We start from the raw sequence: 19,532 nt of genomic DNA, 5'->3' as shown, positions 1-19,532 counted from the left end.
CCAAGAGTATCGCTCTGGGTGATGATGTGTCAGTGTAAGTTCACTGACTATAATAAATATTCTACTCTGGTGTAAGAGGTTGTTTGTGGAGTGACCCGAAAGTGTACAGGAATTGAGGGTATATGGCAATGCTGGACTCTGCACTCCATGTTGCTGTACACTCAGATCTACTCTAAAATAATAATGAATCTTTAAAAATCTATTACTATCATGTAGCCCTTTTAAAGTCTCCAACTGGTCTGAGCCCATTCTATTAAGTCTCAGAAAACACTCGTTAGTAACTAGCTCTAACCCAACTGGCAAGAAGAGGCAGAAAAGACCCAGGGCAGGGGAGTATATTGCACATGCATACACCAGGAAACTGGAGGAAGCTTGGAGGCCCTTGAGCCTGGTCCTGAGCCCATTGAAACTGGAGTTATAGGCACAGATGCCTGGGCACTAATCTGAATTTGCCAACATCCAAGGCCATATGAACACAAATGCGCAGAGTCTCCTCTGCAATCTGTAGCTAAGGATGTTAGGCCATGATTGGACTAGGATGGGAGATGAACTGAGGACAACAGATTCTGTAGACTTTTGTTGCCTCTTCCCAGCCCCAAGCATTTCACTCTTTCCTCTTGCCACAGGCAGCAGGGGGGCTCCCTATGAACATCATCCCCACAGCCTATAGTTGTGTCACCTTCAGTCTCTTATACCCTCCTACGGCACAGTCAGTCAGGACATCCAGCCTTGCAAACTCAAGGGTCCACACATGGCCAAGATAATGGGGTGAGCAGAACCCTCACCTTTGATCTGCAGACAAATACCCCCTACCTTCTGGGCCTCTACCAGCAATTGGAGGCCCTGGAAATTTCCAGACACACACCAGTGTTCTGAACTGCAGGCTGCTGTCCCATCCTATGGCAGAGTAGACCTTTTCTTCTCCAGAATTACCGTTATCCAGTTAAATGAAATGTCTTTTTAACATAGAAACAGGGCACAGAAACTAGTGTTCCTTGGCCCTGAAACCCATCACACTGTCTGCAGGTATACACCTGTCCTTAGCAAATACCACAGATTTGAGGATTCAGTCCCTGGAGTGTGGTCATTGGCTCTGCTTTCAGAAAACATCAAGGTACCTTTGGCAAGTCTGCAGACTTCATGAAGAAAAACAAAAACGTAAACAAAACCAAGTGATGAACACGCACACACACACACACACACACACCCCGCAAAGTGACTAACAGGATGTCCCTCCAGGACATTTGCAGAGAGGGGAGAAGAAAACATCCCAGGGCCCTTTCACAGCTACTTCCTTGAGCCCCTTTTCTGACAGTGCTGTCTAGACCTGTCTCAGCCCAAGCACCGCCACCCTGATATGCAGGAGCTGGCTTCCTGACCTGAAATTCAACATCAAGAAATGATCTCTTGGCCAGGCGTGGTGGCTCATGCCTATAATCCCAGCACTTTGGGAGGCTGAGGCAGGTGAATTGCCTGAGGTCAGGAGTTTGAGACCAGCCTGACCGACATGGTGAAACCTCATCTCAACTAAAAATTTAAAAAACTAGCAGGACGTGGTGGTGTGCCCCTGTAATCTCAGCTACTTGGGAGGCTGAGGCAGGAGAATCACTTGAACCTGGGACGCAGAGGTTGTAGTGAGCGGAGACTGGGCCATTGCTCTCTAGCCTAGGCAACAAGAGCAAAATTCCATCTCAAAAAAAAAAAAAGAAAAAGAAAAAGAAAAGAAAAGAAAGGATCTCTTCTACTTAACATTAACAGGAATGTCCTCAAGCAGTGTCCTCATTGGCAGGGGTGGAGTGGGGGAGTTTCTTAAAAAGTGAGGTCTCTGCCCACCATCTAGAGAACCTGGAAATTTCCACCAATGCCACAAAAACAAAATCACTGGACAGTGCTCCAGTGTATGGCAGATTAGACCATCTCTCCATTAGATCTGGGTTTCTATTCCATTGAATGAAATGGCTTTTCTATTACAGGGTTAGGATAAGGGATCAAAAGGGTCTTACAACTGAACTCCAGCATACAGTCTGCACAGACACTAGGCTTGTGCAAATATGACACAGTGAGGCCCCAGGACCCTTGAGTCAGCTGAATGCATTGAATTTCAGGAAACAGTGAGATACATTCAGCAAAACAGTGGGCTTCATGCTGAAAGAAATCAAGCCAAGAACACACACATCACTCTGACATACACACAAAAGACACACACATACACACATGTAAACACATATTCAGATACCCTAGTGGCCAATAGGTCCTTTCACCAGGAACCTGCAGACAGGAGAGGAGAAAGCCTCCCAGGGGACCATCACTGTACTTTCTGGAGCCCCTTATCACATAGCTAGCCCCGGGACAGCACTGTTTTATCCCAGTCCAGCCCAAACTGCCATCACCCTCTGATGTGGAAGCTGGCCTCCTCTCCAGAACCTCTCTGTCAGACAAATTTCTCTTCTTTTTAAAATGGTTAGAGAGAACCTTCAGACAGTGTTCCGATCAGGGTGGTTGGAGAGGGGGACTTCCTAGGAAGTCAGGCAGGGCAGAGCTGAAGCCCTCTGGGTTAGCTGTGGGCTTTTGATATAAACGCATGTAAGACTGCACAGGTCAGGGGGGTAGTGAAGGGATGGACTGGGGTGTGCTGAAGAACTCCAGTTGGGAGTGTTCTATTACTATAACAGAGTTCCTGAACCTAGGTAACATATAAAGAACAGAAATTTATTCTCTCACAGTTCTGCAGGCTGGGAAGTCCAAAATCAAGAGGCCTCTGGAGCGGACATTCCTACTACATACTCACAGGGAGGCAGGTGAAAGGGAGAGAGGATGGATGTGATGTGCTCACGTGACAGAAGAGTGACAAAAAGTAAACCCAATCCTTCAAGCTCTTTTTATACTTACATAAGACCTAGCTATTTTGTATGTATATAAAAAGTAACATCCCCCTCATCTACTACAGTGTAGTAGATACCACCCACATATGGGAAATGCAGAATAGATAAATAATTTATTCTCTCCTTTATCAGTTTTTCCAAAAAATACATGGCTTTTTTACCTAAACACCTCCCTCCATTAGGCTGCAGCTCCCAACACTGCTGTCTTAGGGATTAGAGTTTCAACACATACATTTTGAGGGATACATTAAGACCATAGCAATTGTAAAACCAGAGTATCTGAGCCAGGTCTCAATCAAGATAGAAGTTTATTTTGCCAAGGTTAAGAACATGCCCAGAAGAAATAAACACAGAATCACAGAAACAGTCTGTGGTCTGTGATTTTCTCCAAAGATGATTTTGAAGGCTTCAATATTTAAAAAAGAAAAGTGACCTAGAGAGGAAACAGAAAGTGTGTGGTGATCCTCATGTTGCAAGAGAAAAGGAGCAGGTAGGGAAATAGTCAATTATGTACTGATCCTATGCTCAATAAATCAGCACTTGATTAGATAAGATGAACAGGGTAGCTACCTGTGGAAATGCTTAAACTCCTATCTGCAACTGCTTACAAAGCCAAGGAAAGGCAGCTTCTTGCATGACTCAGCTTTCAGCTTAATTTTTTTCTTTTGTCATAGTAAATTGGGTCCCCAATTTTTATTGTCCTTTCATACAATGATCAATCCCTAGATCTATTATTTCACCAGGAGTTGCAAAATAGTAATATTCTAATGCTATCATTATATTTTCATTTATTCGCTGAAATACTTACATAAAAAGTGACTTCCCCTTGATCTGTTAGTTATCCAGTGATACCACCCACACAGGAAATGCAGAATAGATGAATTATTCCCTTATCAGCTTTCCAAATAATAAATTGGATAACTGGCAGCCTTTCTCTTGCTTGTAAACTTATTTCTTATAATTACAAATCCATGCATTTATTGCTGTTACTATACTAATTGATGTTCCAATTGTCCTGTTTTTGGACAGTAGGAGCATCATGTCATCTCCTAGGCCCTCTAATATACCCTAGTTATGTTTCATAGCATCCTTATTTTATGATATGTCAGGGAGATTGAGAATCATCTCATACATTTTCCATCCAGACCTAAATTCAGGCATTTCTCCAAGAAACTCTGATCTCTTTTTTATAAAAAATTGTTATTTCCAGAATATAGCCTGGATATGAGAAATGTTGCCTTACTAAGTTGGTCTTTGATTCGTGCCTTTTTCTGTGATACATACAGGAGTTCTCCTTCCTTCTGGGTTCTCTCTCTCTTTTTTTTTTTGAGAGTTAAAACATATCATGACATGAATCAAGTTAAACTATGCCTCTGAGTTTCAGTTTCCTTTACAGACTATTTATTTTGATGATTACATGAGTTAGCACACAGAAAATGTATAGCAGTTTTTGTGATATACTTCAGGTGATCAGTAAATTCTCAGCACAAAATGTGCAAATGGTGAAGGGGGGAACTCCCATCAGTCCTACCTAACTGGATAGCAAACTCCTTAAAGACAGGATCATAGTTCTAAACCTCTGTGTATCCACCATAACTCCTAGCACAATGCTTTGCATCAATCATGAGCTCAAGAAATTATTACTGATGGCCAATGACCAATACATATGTACTTTCAAACCAAATAACAAGAAGAAAATCTATAAATAGCAACCTGTAAGTATCAAATATTTCTGTGTATTGTCGTAGGTCTGTGAAACCACCACACTGAGATATTGAAAGACATGGACTAAATCCAGCTCTAAAGCAATTTGAAATTTCCACAATATAACTTAAATTCATTAAATTTTCAGATTTCTGAATTCATTCAAGTTCTAAAGTTATCATTCTGGGACAGTTCAATGTCTTTAAGTTTTTAATCTTATCCATTCTAATTTCCTGCTATAAAATCAATAAAGTGTAGGTTGTAAAGAAAAAAAAAAAAAACATGAATCCATGATGACTTGTCCTATCCAAATTGAGGACTATAAAGTAGTTGTTTATTACTTTGTAACTTTTATCTGTATCCCCTTTTTTCTATACTAAGAATCCTAGGTCCTCAATGACACCAGGAATGACAGAATTAAAGTATTATTGCTCCTCATCTCCTTCATCCTATAATACCGATCTACAAATTGAAGATGAACAATACCAATAAAAAACAGTTTTAGGGTCCTTGTTTGGCAATTCATGTTTTCCTTAGGATATATTTCCTTTTGGTTGTACAAATTGCAATGCTTTAAAGCGACTTGAAACAGTTACTCTTGGTATGTTTAGAACCCTCAACTAGTGTTTTACGACACACTTATGTTTAGGTATTTTATATTCATTTTTTATTTACTGAATTTTCATCATTTATTAAGATATTATTATGAATAATATTAATACTGGCTGGGTATGGTAGAATGGTTCATTCAGATTGGTTGGGACTTGGGTGCTTACTTCAGCAGCACATATACTAAAATCGGTTGGGACTTGGGCCATACCAGTGTTTAAATATTTTTCTATCCCCCTGCCTTGATGGACCCTGCTCTGCCATGAAAAGTTGACTAAAGTAAGTTTAATTCATTAAAATGTGACTTTAATGTGACTACTTCTCTTGCAAGACATTTGCCAAGGTTCTAAACTGAATTCTGGATAAAAACAGGTAACAAATTCTATTATCTGTTCAAGAAATGAATTCTTTGCATTTGCAGAAGCAAGAATGGATGACAAAACTTTGCATCCTTCAAATGAAGATGAAGTGGCCAGGTGCGGTGGCTCACACCTATAATCCCAACACTTTGGAAGGCCGAGGTGGGCAGATCATCTGAGGTCAGGAGTTCAAGACCAGCCTGCCCAACATGAAGAAACCCCATCTCTACTAAAAAATACCCAAAAAATAGCTAGGCATGGCAGCAGTTGCCTGTAATCCCAGCAACTCAGGAGGCTGTGGCAGGGACAATTGCTTGAACCTGGGAGGCAGAGGTGGCAGTGAGCCGAGATCACACCACTACATTCCAGCCTGGGCAATACAGCAAGACTCCGTCTCAAAAAAAAAAAAAATGAAGTATGCAGAGAAGAAAGAGCTTTTACTTACTTGCATGAAGTACTGAATATGTGACCTCAATTTCACTTGCTGCTTGATCAGACTGAAAGGCTGAGTGAGATATTGTTGATGCCAAGCTCACTAGCGCTAGTAAATCTCTCTAGGCTCTGGCTATGCATGGAGCTGGCACTGGTGTCATCACCTCCATGATGTAGATCTTGCTCATCAAACACTGCAACCAGCTAGAAATGAAACATAAATGTGCATTTATAAATAAAGACATTTAAATTACTACCAAAAATTTATACTACTTTGACATAAGTCTTACAGTGGGAAAATATCTGAGTGACCCCAAAATGTTAAGTTTTAAGAAGCAAAACCTCGGCTGGGTGTGGTGGCTCATGCCTGTAATCCCAGCACTCTGGGAGGGCGAGGTGGGCAGATCACCTGAGGTCAGAAGTTCGAGACCAGCCTGGCCAACATGGTGAAATCCCGTCTCTACTAAAAATACAAAAATTAGCCGGGTGTGGTGGCACACGCCTGTAGTCCCAGCTACTCGGGGAAGGTGAGGCAGGAGAATTGCTTGAACCTGGGAGGTGGAGGTTGCAGTGAGTGGAGATCGCACCAATGCACTCCAGTCTGGGCAACAGCGTGAGACTCTGTCTCAAAAGAAAAGAAAAGAAAAAAGAGAAAACCCTCAAAAAGACAGTGTTTCTGTTAATGTTGATGCTTTACTTTTACATTTCTGAAGTGAATATAGACAAAATCCCATGGCTGAAAAATAATGAAAATGTTTGCTATCACAGCATGCTAAGATGAAAGTAAGTTTAAATATGTTCTAAAATATAGGCTATATTGTTAAGTGGAAAGAAAATTGCAAAATACAGAGTGAGAATGTGTATATAAACATATATATACACACACACACGTGGTATAGGCTGAACTTCATATAATGAGAAGGGGATATTAAAAATTATACATGTTATCTGCTCATTTGTGCATAAGACATCTAAAAAGGATAAAAGATAATCTAATGAAATGGGAATCTAATAAAAGGAAATCTAATAACATGAGCATGCAGAAAAAGGTGGGGAAGAACATAAGTAGCCTAAGTAATTCTGGAAAACTCTATTTTCATTGTTGAAAGCTAAAGACAAAAAAAAATGTCCCACAAATACTATCTTCTAATTAGTAAATTTATTTCTCAACAAGCATACGATTTCACAATTCTCAGTCTACTATATACACGCATACACACACATGCACACACACACACGCACACACCAGGAACAAACAAGTGAACATATCTTGGAAAATAAAAGCCGATTTTCTCACTGTTAGAAGTTACAAAGAAGGAAAAGCTAGAATAAACTTGGTGGTGTTAGAATGGAACCAAAGGCAACAATAAGAACTCACAGTTTTTATAAGTAGGTAGGTAGGTACACAGTCAGATAGGTATAGACAAATGTTAATGCATGTGTGAGTATACCAACACAGAGCTCCTAGCTCTGTTAATGGAGAGATCCTAGAGTAAATGACATTCCAATGCTAATGAGCACACCTAGTGCTCAGATCATGGTTTCCAGTACCATTCTCCAGTTAATGAACCAGGGCTTCCTAGAAATAGGGTTAATTTCAGGGCTGAGGTCAGGGAAGATGCATGATAAGCCTGGAATGCTTTGTGATGCTATAAATAAGGAAGAACTCAAAAATGTTGACAGCACATCAAAAGGCAACAGGTGCCAACCTGAAGGGGTTCTCAATGGCCAATGTTGATTGTTGGGAGAAAAGCTGAGGGTTGGAAGAGAAGCTGAGGCAGGGGTTGGAACATGTCCAGGGTCCAGGATCTAAAACCCCTAGTGGCCTTTGGAATGTGTCTAGAATTGCTGACTCCTTGCTTCTAGCACTCCCTTTATCTCAAGTAGCCATATGTTTCAAAGAAAATGCTAAACCATCACAACTGTAGGTCATTCACTTGATACACTGCTTCCTTTCAATCTCCACATCCTCACCACCTGTTTCTTTGTTTGATCACCAATAAATAGGCTCCCAGAACTCGAAGCCTTTGCAGCCTCCACACTAGTGTTGGCCCCATGGTCCCACTTTCTCTCTTGTCTTTTCTCATTCCTTTGACTCCGCCAGACTTCATAGCCCCCACGGGCCTGGTGTTGGGTCTGATCACCCCAACAGCTGACACAACCTGAAAACAAAATAAATAATATTAGCATTGGATCATAATCCAAAGAATGCACAAAACTGCCATGAGTCCATAATAATATAAATAATTGAATAAACAAGTGGTGTAGAAGCAACTGCTGTTTCCTACTAGAGCATTCCAAATAAATACAGAAGGAATGATGGAAAGAAATCATCAGGCAATCTCCACTGTAATAACTGCTGTAGGTAAAAATCTACTCATGGGTCCTAGGATTAAGGGGGGGAGAATATGATATCAAACAGGATATTTGGATATTTCTAAATGTCTCCCCATAGGATACATTTCAGCTAAAAAGGGAAAAATACTTGGCAGCCACCACTGTACCAAGATTAACATCACCAGTAATGGCAACATCACGTACCATTTGATAAAACGCACTGAGAAGTATGTAAAATTACTTCTGTGGCATTCCTGCCACATGAATCATATTTATTTCATAGACTGGACCTCCATTTGGATTTGTCTGATGTTTCCTCATGATTAGATGGAAGGTTACTTCATAACAAAACATTCCACAAACCCAAATGGAAGTGAAGTCTACAAAATATTTACAAAATAAGTATGATTTTTAAAAAGTATCAAGGTCATGAATGCAAAAGAAATAATGAGGAAATTATGCAAACTGGAGGAGCCTGAGGAAAAATGAGAACTACGTGCACTGAGGACAGAAAATGGGTACCGGAGGGAGAATTCAGATGCGCTCTGAAGATTACTTGACTGTACTGACTCAGTATGAGTTTTTCACCTTTAATAATTGTTCTATGATTATGTTAAACATTAACATTAAGGATAGATGAAGGGTATGCAGAAATACTGTTAATATTATTTCAATTTTTCTGAAGTATACAATTATTTCAAATTGAAACATTTTAAAATAAAAATTGATTCTATTTCTTCTTATAACTAATACAGCTCTTAAAATACGAATACACTTACTAAAAATCCCAACAAGAATAAGGTGTAAGGATCAACAATGACTGTCACCTTGGGATGTTCATCCTACAGCCCCATGCCTAGAGCAACTAACCTTAGGATTCTGAGGAAAGAACCATGGCTGAAGCCAAAATCAACCCCTTTTCTGCATCCAATCCAAGGACAGAAATATACATGTACAGAATTCAAATATCACACACAATTACAATCCTCATTTTATAAATAGTTTTGTCACTCGGAACAAATGCTATTTCCATGAATATGTACATTTTACATATCATCAGTCCATTTATGATACAACAAAGAGGGTCGTAGAGACATGTAAACAAACAAGAGTCTCACGACCCTACTGAGGTATAATATAAAATCACCTGATTAAATAATCTGGAAGGAGGGTAAGTGGTATCAAGAAATCAAAACAGGATGAATAGTTGAGCCACTCAAAGTTACAGGGAGCAAACTAAATGAGAAAATAAATCGTTAATAGTTACAAAAACTGGAAATGTGCTTGTATGTATATGACAATGTATATGACAAATTGTCCATATAATCAACTTGTTTATCTGACATTGGCTGGCATAGATCTCCTGTACTAGTAATACAGACATTCCCCTAGATTAGGAGTCATCCAGCAAACTTTTCCTGAAAATGGCAAAATAGTAAACATGTTTGGATCTGTGGTCCACATCATCTGTTTCATACTCTACTCGACCACTGCAGCATGAGAGCAGCCATAGACAACACATAAACAAGTAAACAGGGTTATGTTTAAACAAAACTTTAAGTATAAAAGCAGTACTGATAGGGTTTTTGCATATGTTACTTTAATTATGACTTTAATTGCTGAAAGTATTTACTGGAAACACCAAGTTGTTAATAAATGTTAGTTATGTTTGTTTGAGAAAATTTCAAGAGATTGAAATTATCAACAGAGGAGTGTGAAAGTCATTGGGCATTAAGCTAAGCCATACAAACTTTATCCTGAAAGCCGTGGGGTGTCCTTGAATGCTCACGAGTTTAATTTCCACTTATTCTGCCTGAGGTTTTAAGGAGCATGAAAAAGGACTAGGAGGGTAAACACTCATAGCTCATTAGTCCAACAATGAAGAAATCACCAGGGCCTAGAGTAATGGAAAGGCAGTGAAGTGAAAAGACAGTCAAAATGTGTAATTTTCCAAATGCAGAACTGAGACATTTAAAAGGACTATATGTGCTGGTTGGGTGCCATTACAAAGGAGGTGGATGAATTTTAGGCATGCAGGTTTGTGGTGCCAGTGGTTGGGCAGGGGACAAGCACACAGGGAAACAAGGAAAAACGAAGATGCATTCAGGTTTAGGGAAAAATATCACATGCTCAGTGTCCAATTCCTGTTAAACACCTAGAGATGGGAGTTCGTGGTGCAAAGGGAGTTCGAGATTAACTATACACGATTGGGTGATGCTGGCATGCAGGGAGAGTTGAAGCCACGGATTTCATTAAGGACCCCAATCTGAATGTGGACCACACAAGGGAATCAGAACCAAAACGTGAACACAGTCAAGACTGCAGGTTTCTCTTCCCTTCCTCCAAACCCACTTTCAGAAGAATTTGAGAAGAATTGACTAAAGAATGTAAGTAAACTCCAGGAAACAGGGTTCTACAGAAGCTGGGGAAAGGCCAGTACGTGGAAGAGAGAGATCAGTAGTACCTGTTCACTACAAGGAGGCGCCTCCAAATGTCAATGCCTATTTTCAACAAGTGGGACCCAAAGTGATTCACACCAGTGCTCTAAAATACATCTGACCCTTGAACAACGTGGAGATATGGATGTCAACTCCTCACAGTCAAAAATCCGCGTTTAACTCTCGACTCCCCCAAAACATAACTCCTAGCGGCCTGCGGTTGAACGGAAGGAAGTCTTTGTCACTGATAACACAAACAGTTAAGACCTGTTACTCACATTATACACTGAATATGCTGCTCCCAGCTGAGGCCGAGACTCCTGCCCAGGCGCCTCCCTCACAGCCCCCACTCCAGCCTCCCCAGACTCACCCTCGGCGGGGCCACCTTCTCCTCATTTCAGTCTGGGGCCACATTCTCCAGGCCTGTGGGACATGGCAGGAGGCAAAGCCGAAGGCTACGTGGCTACAAAGCCGTCCCCCCTGGCGCGCACCCACAGCTTCCGATTCCGGTAGGGGCGCTGGCTCCTGTCCCTCCCCCAGCATCTATACCCTGGTTCTGATAGGACGAGAATGAACTTTTCAGCCAGCCCTGATTGGGTCATATTATCCAATCAGAGTTGCTGTGCGCAGAGGCTCTCATCCAATCCAAACATGCGTTACAGGAGATCTAGCTAAATAAGAGTCGTTATAAATAGTTTCTCAGTGGGCTTTCGTCATTTCACCCTACTTCAGAAAGCGTGGTCTGTACTGCTCCGCCCTGGGCAGGAGGAGAAGGAAGAGGGCCAGGCACCACTTTGAGCCCGCAATTTCCCTGGATGCTGGAGGCTGCTCTGCCGTGGATAGGAGGAGAAGGAAGAGGACTGGGTGCCGCCTGCCTGCACTCTCCTTGGATGCTGGATACTGGAGGCAGTGAGGCAGCAATAGTGCGAGGCGACTTTGGAGCGGCCTCACAAAGCAACCTCGCCTTCCGCTGCGCCAGGAGGCCACGGGCTGGGAGCCCAGCAGAGCCGTCTGACCCTCCCCGAGCCCCATCCCAGACCCAGCCCGGACCCCTGTGATGCGCAGGCTTCTCGAGAGTCCATTTTCTTCTTGAATCCGGGACGCAGTGCGGCTTGAACCCAGCCCCCGACCTCCTCCTCGCCCTCTCAGAGCCCGCTGTGGGGAGGGGGCGCTGGAGAGCCCGGGTTGGAGAGGAGCCCTCCCCTTGTCTCCTCCGTGGAAGCCCTGGAGCCTCCGTTTCCTCCGGGACTGGGGTCCGGGGCCTCCTGCCCAACCCCCGGTGAGAAAGGGAGCCCAGATCAGGACCCAGTGAGAGGGCGCTGGAGCCCGGGAGCGGCAGGAGCCTTGAGGGGCAGCCAGGGAAGAGGATGGGGTCACCTTAGGCCCCGGCCCCGGGTCCCCCACTGCCGGGCCTCTGTCTCCTCCTGGGGGTCCTGCCCCTTGGGGTCCCACTCTCCAGGCTGTCTGTGGGTATCTCATCTGGAACTGGAAATAACCCTCTTCAAAGTACGGCTTAGCAAATATTTATTCGCCCATGCACCCCCCTTTTTTTTTCTTCATAGTGTTCTTTTTGTCTTGGATCATTTGTGTTTTTCCTATATTGATGTGAAGCATTTTTAAAGACACTATAGAGATTAGTCCTTTATTGGTTCATTTCTGTTGTAGGTTGTTGTTTCCTACTCTGGTCTTTGTTGTTTAATTTCATTTTTAATTTCTTGCTTGGTTTCATTCATGTAACAATGTTTTTCTTAGAATATTTGTGTCTGTATTTGTGAAACAGAGCATCTATTATTTCTGGGTTTATTATTGTCTGATCAGATTGTGTATTAATGTAATACTGGCTTCACGAAACAAATTGAAAAACTATCCCTTTCTTTCTCTTTAAGAGAGTGAGCAGTGTCGATATTTTTTTCTTCCTTAAATATTTGGAACATTTTCAAAGTCTGATCCTGGTGTTTTCCTTGTGGAGCATTATTGTTTGTTGACTTGTTGGATTTTTTAAAATAGTTAATTACTTTTGTTTACTATATATAGGAGTGTGCTTATTTTATGCTCTTTTTGTGCCAGTTTTAGTAAGTTGGGTTTTCAGCATCTATTGCGATCTCTGTTGTCAGACTTTCGATCATATGTATTTCACAAAATTCTCTGATTATCTTGTTATAATACTGTTATGTAGAGTTGTTCTTTTGATTCTGATACTGGTCACTTGTGTTCTTTAATCTTTTTTCCTTGATCAGTTTTGCCTGCACTCTCCCTGAATGCTGAAGACCGGAGCAGTGAGGCAGCAACAGCGCGAGGTGTCTTTGGAGCTGCCTCATACAGCGACCTCCCCTTCTGCTGTGCCTCCTCCCAGAGCCGAAGAAGCCCGGAACCGGTGGCGTCCAGCTCTGAAAGGAGGAGAGGGCAAACCAGCCGAGGGTGAGTCTGGTAGTCTGGGATGCCTGTGGCGGAGGAAGGACAGGCAGGAGTCTCGGCCTCCCGGGAAGAATTTCACAAAATTCTCTGATTATCTTGTTACAATACTGTTATGTAGGCTGTTGTTTTGATTCTGATACTGGTCATTGTGTTCTTTAATCTTTTTTCCTTAATCAGTTTTGCTAGTGGTTTATTAACTATATTATTTATAAAAACAACTTTTAGCCTTAGTTTATTTCTGTTGTTTTTTTTCCCATTTCATTGATGTTTGTTATTTTTATCTTCATGCTCTATTCTTTGCACTTGATTTTTCTTTCTTGATTCTTGAGAACGAAGTTGAGGAGCCCGGTGCGTTGGCTCATGCCTGTAATCCCAACACTTTGGGAAAGGCCAAGGTGGTTGGATCACCTGAAGGTCATGAGTTCCAGACCAGCCTGGACAACATAGTGAAACCCCCAGCTATACTAAAAATACGTAGTGGCAGGCACCTGTAATCCCAGGTACTCGGGAGACTGTGGCATGAGAATCGCTTGAACCCGGGAGGCGGAGATTGCAGTGAGCCGAGATCACGCCATTGCACTCCAGCCTGGGCAATGAGATCGAAACTTCTTCTCGAAAAAAAGAAGAAATAAGTTGGGGTGATTCATTTTCAGTGTTTCTGGACTCCTGCCCTGCAGAGATCCTCTCGCTGTAACCTGTTTCATGTGAGGTAGAGTTTAGAACATGTTTATTGGCCTCTGTGCCTTACTTTTCTTCATGTACTATTCTTCTTTTGTTAATTTTTCTTTAGGGTTTTTTTTTTCCTTGTATTAAATTGAAGGATTTATGGTTAAAAATCTGTAAGTTAGCCCTTTATTGGCTCATTTTTGTCATAGGTTCTTGTTCTCTAGTTTGATTTTTGCTGTTTCATTTCTTTGTGTTCATAGTTGTATATATTAATCTGGTTGATGATGATCTTGTGTGCAGCAGCTTTTCTTTATTTATTAATTGTAACACTTTATGTCATGTTGGGCTGTGCTGAGCACTTCTAGGAGCAGCCAGGTTTCCGTGAACTCCCAGTTTATTCTAAATACTCTAGCAACCCACATGTGTGCACACTGGATAATGTCATGCATGTAGGGCAGTGATGCTGGGGAGACACCAACTCTGTCATTCTGTGAATCCACCACACAATCACAAACATTAGCATTAAAATAAAATGGACTGTTAAGCAACTGCAAAGGACTAATGCACCTATGTGGCACAAATGCGTCTTTCTGTATTCAAAGTACTTGTAAGAGCTTTAGGTTCCTCATACTCAGCCACTGACCTCGGGGTTCTTGGTACACAGGCACATATGCACAGACACACATACAGGCACACATATACACGTGAATGCACACATGCGCACACATATTCACACCCACATGCAGATGCGGCACACACAGACCCGGGTGAGAAAGTCACATGTACATGGAACAGCCCCTGCTTTGTAAGCCATCTGGCTTTGTAGGGAGAAAGAGGTGGAACAACACACTGGTTATCTAGGAAGAGGGGATGAAGGGAGGAGAGCTGGATATGTCCAGTGGGGAGAAATCCTCAGGATGGTGCTGCTGACACTCGATGGCAATTACACTCATGCAGACAGGGATCTTGAGTGGTGGGGGCTGAGAGTGCTGAACACACCTCCCCAGGCAGACAAGAAGAAAGTTGCAAGTGCAGACACAAGATGAGGAGTCATAGTGAAACTTATCACAACATTCAGCCTCTATTCAGGAAATACTTCACAACACTTGCCAGGTACTTTTAGAGGCACTGGACATACTGAAAAGAATAAAGCCATAAAAAAAAATTCTATCCCTGTGGAACTTGCAATTTTGTGTAGAAAAGCAAATAGTTCACAAAGAAATAAGCACAACCAGCCATGCGCAGCAGCTCAGGCTTGTAATCCCAGCACTTTGGGAGGCCAAGGTTGGTGGATCACAAGGTCAGGAGATCGAGACCATCCTGGCTAACACGGTGAGACCCCATCTCTACTAAAAAATGCAAAAAAAAAAATTAGGGCATGGTGGCGGGTGCCTGTAGTCCCAGCTCCTCAGGAGGCTGAGGCAGGAGAATGGCGTGAACCCAGGAGTCAGAGCTTGCAGTGAGCCGAGATCACGCCACTGCACTCCAACCTGGGTGACAGAGTGGGACTTCATCCAAAAAAAAAAAAAGAAGCACAACCATAGAATGTTGGAAGGTGTCAAAAGTTATGGAACAAAACGAAGGAAAGGGGATGGGGACTTCTGAGGGGTGGGCTACAGTCTGAATTGGGAGTTAGGAGGGGTTGGAGTGAGAATGTCCCATTTGATCACAGTCTTGATGCATGTGAGAGACCCTGGAGGAGAGAGTGGGCAAGAGCTGCCCAAGTGGCTGTAGCAGGCTGGATGCTGCATTACATAGGGCACATTAAGTGAAATGTGATGGCTATTTTGTGTAATCCTTTTAAATCCCAATAGAAATAGGACTGTGTGGGAGGACTACATTTTGAAATAATTATTTTCAAAAACAGCAGTTGCATCCTATTGAGAAGTGGGAATATTGGATGATAAGTTAAAGTATCATTTTGTGTTAGAATATTGAAGCAAATATGGCTTGGTGCGGTGGCTCACACCTGTAATTCCAGCACTTTGGGAGGCCAAGGAGGGTGGATCACTTAAGGTCGGGAGTTTGAGATCAGCCTGGCCAACATGGTGAAACCCTGTCTCTACTAAAGGTACAAAAATTAGCCAGTTGTGGTGGTGAGTGTCTGTAATCCCAGCTACTGAGGAGGCTGAGGCAAGAGAATTGCTTGAACCCAGGAGGCAGAGGCTGCAGTGAGCCAGGATTGTGCCACTGCACTCCAGCCTGGGTGAAAGAGCAAGACTCCATAAAACAAAAAAGAAGAAGAATAATATTAAAGCAAACCATTAAAAAAAAAATCCCAAATTCCCAGAAATGTGGCAAGACAAGCAACCCTATTGATGGCCCTAATGAAGCCCTATAGATTTTTCAGGGGAGCCTCCATTTGTTAGAACCATACCTAGGGCTGCAGCTGGCTAAGACATTCTCCATCAGCCTCTGGGATCAAAGGTGGGGTGTGGAGGTTGTCTGGATAGAGCTGTGAGCCTCCCTCTCAGTAAAACACAAGCACAAGGGCTACATCTCTTGGTTTTTCATAACATAGGAACACAGGCAGACCTTAGTGTTCTCAGAGCCTCTGAGATCCCAGGCAAAGTATTTGGTAAGATGCTGTAGATATTTCCTTCTAAAAATAAAAATTCCCCTGGTAAATGCTCAGGCATCTCAATGGCCACACCAGCCCTCGTGTGTGTACCCAACTGCCTTCATCTGCCTCTGTTCCCACTGAAATTTTCCATATGAAATCTGGGAGGGGATCGGACAGCTTGCATAACTTAGTTGATGACTCTCCCACAATCTTATAGACTTCAGTAATCTTTGAGGCTCTTCACCAACTCATGTGACAAAATCACTTAATTCTGTAAATTTGGGCCAGTTCGTTTTTCTAGCTCTCAGTTTGCTCATCTGTATGCAAGAGGTTTAGCATAGGTAAATCAAGGACACCAATATGCCTATCTCTCCAGTTTGTCAATAACAGAAGAGAATCTGAGCTGGGGGATGCTGTTCCAAGTCCCAATTCTATGCCTCCAAGATCAGCTGTTTCTCTTTATTCATCACCAGGCATGCATCTCCTTGATACCCTCAATATCGAGACATAAAATGTGACAAGACTGATTATCTATGTGTTATTTTTTTTCTCCATTCCTCATGACTTGTATTTCCTTAACTCATCGGAATCAATTTTCCACATTTTTTGAAGGAAAGTCTTTTGACAAAGATGTTAATTATCTACAAACAGCTGAGAGAAAGGGCTATTGCCCTCAGTGTGCTGGTGATAAATTTCCAAATGATGAATAAAAGATTTCCTAAGGCATCAGTTTCCGTGACAGTGTCTTTTTTTTTTTTTTCTCTTGGGCACGAGGGAATGAGCAGAGCAGGTACACTTCTGGGTTTGTTTTGTTTGTTTTTAGCTTAGGTACAAAATCAAGCTCTGTTTTTCGTTGAAATATCTTTTTTTCTTGTATCAGAGATGGGTTGTAAAAGACTCATTTTGGGTTCAGGGAAGAATGTTTTAACATGCAAGGAAATGTTGCAGAATTGGAAAGAGGATGTAATTTCACAAAACTAAATAAAACGGGGAGTTTTTAGGATACTCTGAGTAAATCTTATTATTATCCCACTAACCCCAATCAAATAATAATTTATATTTGTTTAATTTACTAAACTGCATATTCAATTGACTGAACTATAGAGGATGAGCAATGGTAAGTAAGAAGGGGAGCTTGGAAACATCAGGGTAACAATGGGACAAGGGTCAAGCAGGCAGGTGACTTATTTGAGTCTGCTTCAGCAGCTCCTCAGAAAAGGGGGAATGAAGGTTAGCACTAGCTGACTTATGCAGCTTTCAATCAATAATTATCCTCCCTATGGGCTAACACAACAGGCTCCAGTGAGTCATAATACACACATTTAGAGGTGGTCCAATGCAGTCCCACCATAGAAATCCGTCCCATGCTTAGCAACTCTTGTCATTAATCTCTCCAGACTCAAACCGTGGTTCAAACACAGTTGTCCCTTGGCTTCCAGAGGATTGGTTCCAGGACCCACTTTGGACACCCATATCTGCTGGGAATAGGCCTTAAGCCTGTCATAAACAGGACTTAAAGAAACTGGCCATAAACAGGTTTTCTGCAGCAATGTGACGTGCTAGTGATGGCTATGACACAAACTGCTAGAAGTTGTTGGTTTACTGGAGCAGGGCAAGGAACACCTGGCCCACCCAGAGCAGAAAACTGCTCAAACCACAAACAATAGCATGAGTGGCCTGTGCTGTAACAACATATTTTTGCTGCAGATAATCAGCCAGAGACTGTTACTCTGCTCCTCGCTAAGAATGCTTTGTTTCCTGTAAGGAATGCTTTTAGCTAATCTATAAACTATAAAAACAATGCTTATCACTGGCTTGCTGTCAATAAATAAGTGGGTCAAACTCTATTCATGGCTGTCAGCTCTGAAGGCTGTTAGCCCCCTGATTCCCACTTTGCACTTTATTTCTCTGTCTTTTTTTTTTTTTTTTTTTTTTCATTCCTCTCATGCCGCTGGGTTGGGGGTCTCCACAAGTGGCACCCAACATGGGGCTCGAACTTGGGTTGAAGGGTCACTGGAGCGATGGGTGGAGAACGTGAAACTATGCTGGAGGACCCAGAGTACTCTTAAGCAATCCCCATGGTAAGTAAGAAGGGGAGCTCGGAAACATCAGGGTAACAATGGGACAAGGGTCGAGCAGGCAGGTGACTTATTTGAGTCTGCTTTGGCAGCTCCTCAGAAAAGGGGGAATGAAGGTTAGCACTAGCTGACTTATGCAGATTTCTAGTGCGGTGGAGAAATATTGCCCCTGGTTTCCGGACCAAGGAAGTATGAATATAGAGGTCTAGGAAAAGGTAGGCAGCACACTGAAAAAGGCATATAAGGATGGTGCTGAGGATATTCCTATAACTGTCTGGTCAGTGTGGGCTCTGGTTCATTCCACCTTGGAGCCTTTCCACACATGACGAGGAGGAGGAATCAGAGGAAGAAGGAGAGTACAACAAAGTAAAAGAAGAGGTGACAGAGCAGGTTTGCTTGCCAGCTAAAGTGACAAAGGAGGGAGAGGTTTGTCCCTACCCCTCTGCACCCCCTCATCATTTTGAAGAAAAAGAGTGGCCTGATCCTCCAGATCTTTCTTTTCTGGAGGACGCTGAGTGAAAAGTAGTTGCCCCAGTGACTGTTCGAGCAGCACCTGGAGCGACTGCTCTCAGTTCTATTCAGGCAGGAATCCACCAAGCTAGATGAGAGGGTGATATGGATGCTTGGCAGTTCCCTGTTAGAATATACTCACCTGATCAACAGGAGAATATTGTAGCTACATTTGAACCTTTTCCTTTTAAAATACTTAAAGAATTTAAGCAAGCTATTAATCAATATGGACCAGGTTCTCCTTTTGTAATGAGACTGTTAAGGAATGTTGCTGTCTCTAGTCGGATGATTCCTACTGAGTGGGATGCTCTTACTCGAGCTAGTCTGATTCCTGCTCAGTTCTTATGATTTAAAATTTGGTGGGCAGATGAAGCTTCCATTCAGGCTCTTCACAATGTCCAGGCCCAACGTCAAATTAATATAACTGCAGACCAACTTTTGGGGGTTTGCGGCTGCGCTGGTTTAGATAAATGTACAGTGGTTATGCAGGATGATGCCATAGAGCAGCTTAGAGGAGTGTGCATTACAGCTTGGGGAAA

The 19,532-nt window shown here is 42.5% G+C and overlaps 1 protein-coding gene and 1 pseudogene across 1 annotated transcript in view; one reads left to right on the top strand and one right to left on the bottom strand.

The window, feature by feature from the left end:
• Positions 1-11,265, bottom strand: part of LOC700258 (cyclin-Y-like protein 2) — a 65,848-nt gene extending 54,583 nt beyond the window's left edge. Inside the window, exons 1-3 of the transcript XR_013398021.1 lie at positions 11,132-11,265; positions 7,961-8,148; positions 6,000-6,190 (exon numbers count right to left, since the gene is read on the bottom strand). The gene's annotated coding sequence lies outside the window, so the exon portion shown is untranslated. The remainder of the gene's footprint in view (positions 1-5,999; positions 6,191-7,960; positions 8,149-11,131) is intronic.
• A 66-nt stretch (positions 11,266-11,331) lies between these two features.
• On the top strand, positions 11,332-17,159 carry LOC144331429 (uncharacterized; annotated as a pseudogene).
• Positions 17,160-19,532: the final 2,373 nt, after the last annotated feature.

This window comes from Macaca mulatta, chromosome 9, assembly GCF_049350105.2.
Source record: "Macaca mulatta isolate MMU2019108-1 chromosome 9, T2T-MMU8v2.0, whole genome shotgun sequence".
Lineage (NCBI taxonomy): Eukaryota > Metazoa > Chordata > Mammalia > Primates > Cercopithecidae > Macaca > Macaca mulatta.
Note: the sequence above shows the minus strand (reverse complement) of the source record. Positions and strands in the feature narration are given on the sequence as shown.